Source organism: Rattus norvegicus, chromosome 16 (assembly GCF_036323735.1).
Source record: "Rattus norvegicus strain BN/NHsdMcwi chromosome 16, GRCr8, whole genome shotgun sequence".
NCBI classification, from domain to species: Eukaryota; Metazoa; Chordata; class Mammalia; order Rodentia; family Muridae; genus Rattus; species Rattus norvegicus.
Window position 1 is genome coordinate 14,036,053 of NC_086034.1, and position 7,743 is coordinate 14,043,795.

A 7,743-nucleotide genomic window follows, 5' to 3' on the forward strand; every position below is an offset into this window, starting at 1 on the left:
CTAAAGCCTTTTTTCAAATGCCATATGGAAAATTATTATAGTAGAAACTTTGTATATAGACAGAAATAGATGGAGATACATACCCACATTGTGTGTGTGTGTGTGTCTGCGTGTGTGTTGTATGAAGTATTCATATAGTGTAGAAGAAAATGACCCTGCTAGACATCATATGCTTTCAAATAAATCACTTACTAGACAAATCCTGTGCCCTAGGGAAATCCTACTTCTATTATTTTACCAAACTAGCACAGCAATAAAATGACTCCCAATGACATATTGATATGCCTATAGAGTGCCTATCCCTTGCCAAAGAAGATTCATCTTGCAATTTATGGTAATTAACAGAGTTTCACAATGTAGCAATGTTCAGAGAATAAGAGACTTTGTAGTTTTGATCACTAAATGGTATGTCTTTATCAAACCCCTTCCCTAAGGACTCAGGGGTGAAGGCAGAAGAGGAGGTAGAAAGATAGTAAGAGCCAGAGAGAGTGGATGACTCAATAGAAAGGGAGTCCTTCTGATGGACCAGGACTAACAGGAACTCAGGGAGACTGTGATGGCATGCTCAGACCAGCTTAGGTTCAAAGCAACCCAAATCCAAGTATAGAAAAGTATAAACAAGGTTTCACCTTGTCAAGGAATGATTTGTAATTGATGTCTTTGAAGAAAGGGAAAATCAGATCAGTTTTTTCCAATAGAGTGTCTCTATGTTTATCAACCATGCTCCAGGGAAGGCCCCTTACTCAGGATTACTTGAGCAACACAAAGAACACAAGTGAACTCCATGAGTTTTGGTTTGGTTGGTAGGAATATCTGTCAATATCTGCTCTTGTTTGGTTGGTTTGGTTTTGACTTTCTAAATAAAGGTTTCTAGGAGATTGCCTAAAATTTGAGCTTTATTTTTATCCTCTGCAATATAGTAGATATGATAGGCACATTACCTGCTGATATCAATTAATGTTTTGTCTTAAAAATGGGAATAATGACTTCACATTATTGAAAAGATTCCACGTCCTATACATGTAGGGTATAGCAAATGTACCACACGGCTGTGCTTGGCAATAATGCCTCATTGTAATGTCACTGTGGATGTTGAGTAAAATACACTTCACAATCCTACTAAAGAATAGATAACTTTGTGTTTGCATTCTTTTCCCATCATTAACCTTCAAACACTGGGACTTTCAGATTTCATACTTTCTGGACATTTGGGAATGCAAGAGGCTCACTAAATAATATATAGCATTGCAACTTACACCAAAGCTTGGCTTCTGATAGTGGAGAATTATTTTTAGTATTTAAGTGTCATAGGATATCTTATGACTCACATAGAATAATGAAATGGTACGCGCGCGTGCACACGTGTGTGTGTGTGTGTGTGTGTGTGTGTGTGTGTGTGTGTGTGTGTGTGTGTAAGTTCCATCCCCTTTTAGAGTCAGAAACATGAATGAAGAATAGGAAAAAAAAGCATTCTATTGCCCATTTGTTTTGTACAAGTTTATTGGCCATTTAATGATGTATAAAATTTGTGACATGGAAACTCCAAGTGCTGAGTGGCAACCTCTCTCTAAACAGCATTGAACATATTTACAATAAAACTTTCTATTGCTCACAAAATCAGTCTTGGTGATAAAAACTACAGCTAAGGACTCGTGTCTGTGCATTATATCATGCAGTGCACTTGTGGGCTTTGAAACACAGACAGGATCTTCTTTCTAAAGGAAATAACACTCCAAAGAACGGTACTGGGTGAGACCAGAAGCTCATAAAATCTCTTGAGCTTCACCTGGCCGATATACCCACATGATGTACAGTGTCTAGCTGAGAAAAGATATAATGGTCAATATAAACCATATTCAAATCCTATGACTACTTAAATATTCCATCATTTCAAGCCAAATTTTGAAAAGAAACCATGTATCCATGAGTAAGTAATGAAGACAAAAGCCGGACAAAAAATATGGAAATTAGAACTATGAGGAAATATAAATGTTCTTAATGCAAACACAAGATTCAGACAGAAAAATAAGAGAGGCAATCTCACTGTGGCCATCTAATTGCCATGGGATTAAGCCAGCATAGCAATGAGATGCACTCTGTGCACTCTTAGTTGGCTTTCTGTTTTCTTAAATGATTACAAAGTTGTGCATCTAGAAAGGTCAGGAACGTGCAAAATGTAGCAAAACAGATCTCTCACTTGTAGACAAAAAAGAATTTCCATGGTGTCTTCTTTGTACTTCATCTTCATGGTTAGGCAATTACACAGATTGCTTCCATTAGGTATGAATATCCAGACACAGTTCCCCCTTAGGGAGTCTACTCTAGATTAAACCCAAACACATGGATTTTTGTTCTTTGTTGTTGTTTTGGGCTTTTATTTACTTTTGTACTGCTTCTGTTGGTGGGAAAGGTTCTAATTCATATCTAAGGACATCCCTGTATATAGTGTGATTTACATATTCTGAGGTTAATAATGCTGGAAGTTAAGATGTCAGTAGTTATTCTTTCAACAGGTGTTTTCCAAATAAAAGATGCAGAGAACTTTAACGTTTGCAACAAGCCTTATAGCACCGTAGCTGGGCAGATATCTAAGTGATCTTGTCTGTTTCCTTGCCAAAATCCCTGAGATATTACTTGCCATATGTTCCATTTATGCTGCTCCTGCTTCATTAGGCAAGCCTCCATGGCCATATGCTCATGATCCATACTACTCTATGGCGAGCTTTTACTTTCTCCTCTACTTCTCTTCCTCATGGTCTCTACATGAGACCCCAAGCCTGGGAAATGAAGCTCTGCCTACCTCTCTTCTGCCAAGCTACAGGCTGTGAGCAACTTTTATTAACCAACCAGGGATAACTGGGGGCAAGGTTTACAAAATAAAGGCCAGTATATATGAGAATCTTGTTGCAACCAGATCTTGGGATACAAAATTAGTATTTGAATCCAATGCAACAGACAAAACCCCAACACCTCTCTCTCTCTCTCTCTCTCTCTCTCTCTCTCTCTCTCTCTCTCTCTCTCACACACACACACACACACACACACACACACACACAAACTGCTAATTTGTCAACAGCTCTCTGAATATCAAGAGTTTAAGAATGCTCATGTTAACTTTCCTATCAGAATACTAGTCATTTAACAGTTTGGTATAAGTGAAGATTATGTTTGTGAAAGGCCCCCTTCCTATGTCTAGTGAGAACTGCTGTCTGCTTGTGAGCATTTTTCTCTTTTATTAGCCATATTGTTTGTTCAAAGAAGGATAAGCCTTACTTTTTAGACACACGGAGTTCATTACTTCCCATTAGTCAGGGCAACCTTTAAACCTATATTTTTATTTTATTATTTTATTTTGTTTTTCATTCTATTTGTAAGTGACTGTAATCAGCAACAGGACAGCATCTTTGGCCACCCATCTTCATTATCTTCTTGCATTGGGTTGCCATCTCCATGAAAGGTCAGTACTATCAAGGGGTAAGCCTGAAACTTGAAGTTGCCTATTTTCTTCTTAGTTTATGCGTTTATTGTCCAGACCTAATAATTCCTAAGTCATGTTCAGTATTACCTATGGAATAGATTTTCTCCAGGAATCTTTCTACTGTTTGTTTGTTTGTTTGTTTTACTTTAGTTAATTATCTTACTGGTTTGCACACCAAATGTTGCTCCCTTCCTGGTTCCACCTCCCAGAGTTCTTCACCCCATTCCCTCTCCCCTTCATCTCTGAGAGGGATCTTTCCTTTCCCCTGAGGGAACCCCCTTCCTCTGGGTCATCAAGTCTCTACAGGATTAGTCATATCCTCTCCCATGGAGGCCAGACAAGGCAGTCTTCTGCTACATATGTGCTGGGGATAGGGGGAGCCATGACCAGTCCATGTATGCTCTTTGGATTGTGGTTTAGTTTCTGGTGTCTACTGATTGTTGAATGAGAAGATCTCCCTTAGGTCTCATGTATTCAAATACTTGTTAGCCATGTAATAGAATTCTTTTTTTTTTTTTTTTTTGGTGGGGGGATGTTGGCCCAGAAACCGGGAAGGAGAATAACAATTGAAATGTAAATAAGAAATACTCAAGTTATTAAAGATGGAAAAAAATAGAATTCTTTAAGAAGGATTAGGAGGTGTGATCTCCTTAGAAGAGGTGTGTCACTAAGGTAAGTTCTTTTGAAAGCCCACACCATTCGCAGTGAGCTGTCTGTGCTTGTGCATTTGAATTAGGATGTAAGCTCTCAGCTACCACTCTAGGATGCCTATTTTCCTGTTGTCATGATCCCTACCATGATGGCTATGGACTCTAACCTTCCAGATATGTAAACCCCTAAATAAATGCATACTTTTCTAAGTTCCTGGTGGATACTGTGTAAGCAGAGCTGCACTGGGAAAGTGAGCTTCTTGGGACACAGCTCAGTCTTTTGGGTAATTTTCCTGTAGATCTATATAAAGGTACAGTTTCATAAAATAATATTGTTTTGATGAATTAATGATTTTGCAGAATTCCTGATTTGATTTAGTTTTAAAATGTTAGAGTAGCTGGTAGAAAGTTTAAGGAGGTGGTTTAAGTTTATTTTGCCAGAAACACATAATATAGTTAGAGTTAAGAGTGGAATGTGCCTTGTCCTTTGCAGAATATCGAGGGCTGCATAGCTTAGAAAAGGAGTACACTGAGCTTTCATGCATTATAAGTATGTAATTGCTCTTGGAAGAGAAGAATAGGCTTGGGACAAGTTAATGATCAAAGAAAACATTCATTCTAGGTTGGGTCTGAGTTCCTAGATCTTGTGATTTAGTGATATGGCCACAAGTTTCAGTGAACACCATGGAAAGGTAGGGATATTAATCAAGAGTAAATGATTGTATTATAAATATAAGAGTAGAGAATAGATGATTAGCTGTTTTAAGTGAACAAGACCTCAAAAATAAGACATAGGATAGATAATGATCTGTTTCTTGATAAATAAAAATTCTCATCAATTAAGCACAGGAAAAAATTGCGACCATAGACTGGCTTGCTCTAATCCCTGACATTATTAATGATATTCTGTTATACTTGTAGACATGGCTGTCCTCTGAGAGGCTCCACCCATCCAGCTGACTCAGACAGATTCAGAGACCCACAGCCAACAGTGGATGGAACTTGGAGCCTCTTATGGAAAAAAAAAGAGGAAGGGTTTCCCTGAAGGGGATAGGATCTCCACAGGAAGACCAACAGAGTCAACTAACCTGGACCTTTGGGGCTTTCAGAGACTGAATCACCAACCAAAGAACAGAACATACGTGGGCTGAACCTAGGCCTCCCCACATATATGTAGCAAATGTGCAGCTTGGTCTTTATGTGAGTCCTGAACAGTTAAAGTGAGGACTATTCCAGAAAAAAAAAAACTTTCTTAGTGATAAAGAAATGATTGCTTTGGGTTATGATGAACTTGTGAAGAGAAAGTTAAATGGAAAATGTTTAGATAGGGTCTGTTTCTATTTTCTGGAATAGTTTGGACAGTATTGGTATGAGGTCTTCTTTGAAGGTCTGATAGAATTCTGCTCTAAAATCATCTGGTCCTGGGCTCTTTATGGTTGGGAGACTTTTAATAACTGCTTCTATTTATTTAGGAGTTATGGTGTTGTTTAGATGGTTTATCTGTTTCTGATTTAACTTTGGTACCTGGTACTTGTCTAGAAAATGTTCCATTTCCTCCAGATTTTTCAGTTTTGTTGAACATAGGCTTTTGGAGTAAGATTGGATGATTTTTTTTAAATTTTCTCAGATTCTGTTGTTATGTCTCTCTTTTCATTTCTGATTTTGTTAATTTTGACACACTCTCTGTGCCCTCTGGTCAGTCTGGCTAAGGGTTTATCTATCTTGTTGATTTTCTCAAAGAACCATCTTATGGTTTTGTTGATTCTTCATATAGTCCTTTTTGTTTCTACTTGGTTGATTTCAGCCATGAGTTTGATTATTTCCTGACTTCTACTGCTTTGGAAATATTTGCTTTGTTTTGTTCTAGAGCTTTTAGGTATGCTGTCTGGCTGCTAATGTATGTTCTCTCCTGTTTCTTTTTGGAGGCACTCAAGGAGTATCATTTTTGAATGTTTTTAGAGAGAGTATAAATTGTGGTATGAGTTAATCTTTTTCTTAAGTAGAGGACTTTGCTTTAAATGGTATAAAAAGGCTGAGAAAAAATAATGTTGTTGGAGCCAGTTTGTTGGATTTTCTCCATCTTCCCAATATGTATGTGTGTATATATTTAAATAAATATATATATGTGCATATGTTTATACATGTATATTATATATATGTGTGTATAAAATTATTAGAACCTGATTGTTGGAGCTTTTCTCCATCTATCTAGCATGTGTATGCATATATACACACATACATATATCTAGTGTCTAAATATGTATATATGTGAAGTTTATTGGATTCTTTTCATTAAAGTTTGTTCCACCCACTGAATCTGTGTACATATGAGTGTAAAATGGTTGGAGCCTGCTCAGTGGAGCTTTGGTAACTCTATCTAATATGTCTGTCTGTCTCTCTGTTTATCTGTCTGTATATGTGTGAAGTTATTGGATCTTACCTTCGTTCACCCACCCAGTGTGTGTTTGGTATGATCCCACGTTTTCTCTTCCCTTCTCCAGAGCCCCCAGTATATTTAAAGAAGTCAGAGAGTTCCTTGCCAGTCAAGCAGTGCCAACTCCAGGGAGTCAAGCTGCATGCCCTCAGAGAAAAGTTTGGTAAGTGATCAGTCCCCACTTCACAGTCAGCCCTCCTCAGTTTTCTCTGTGGTGTCGAAGGTCACCTTTGACAAGTTGCTTTCGTCATATGTACCTTTTCACTATAGGAAAGTAAGACACTTATTTCTTTCTAACCATTTCTGTCAAGTACATGTACAACCATATCTGTATTCATGTAGTTGGGTCCTTCTGCTCAATTCCTCACAGCTCCAGATTTTTCTTAAAATTAGAATCATCAGGATTGCAGTAGCTTTTATAGTTATCATTTCTAATATAACAACCAAGAGTTGTATACTCCAAAACAGAGAAAAAGTCTACAAAGAATCTATTGGATGTCTAAAAACTATTGAAAAACACTGTTTCTTATCAGTACTGTCTGTCTGGATCTAGGTGAATTATACTGATTTGAATTTAGAATAAAAGTTTAGCTTCTGTAATACAATCACTTTGTTTAAAAGTCTAAATTATTGTTATACATGTGTCGATAGTATAACTATAAAAGGTTAAGTATAAAAGACTTTCTGTTTGAATGTGCAATTATTTCTGATCTGATCCTTTAATCTGAATGGCATTTGCAGGTGACATTCTTTTACAGTATTCTATGAATCTTACTGTAACCTCAAATATGATGCAGTAACGTCAGCTCAACACGTTTTAGATTGAAAAAATTTTCACTGTTGCTCACTCTTACTGATGCATGCAAATGGCCTACATGTATTTCTGGAATTCTTTCGTTTTGCTTGCATAAAATATTTTTTTCTGCTAAGTTCTGGCATCAAGTGTCCACAGAGCAGCCTTGAGCAAATTAAGACAGTTGGTCAAAATTGTCCATGTTGGCTGATTTTGAGATTCAGCTGCATTTTTTCCTGCATATTTAGCATCTTTTCGTAGTACCTATGGGCTCAAAACACAAGCCAGATCTGGTAAAAGAGCTTCCAGGGGTGAATTACCTTTTTGACAAGGCCCAAATCTGATATAGCAATCTTGCCTAAGCAATTCATACCTCCAAAAGTATAGC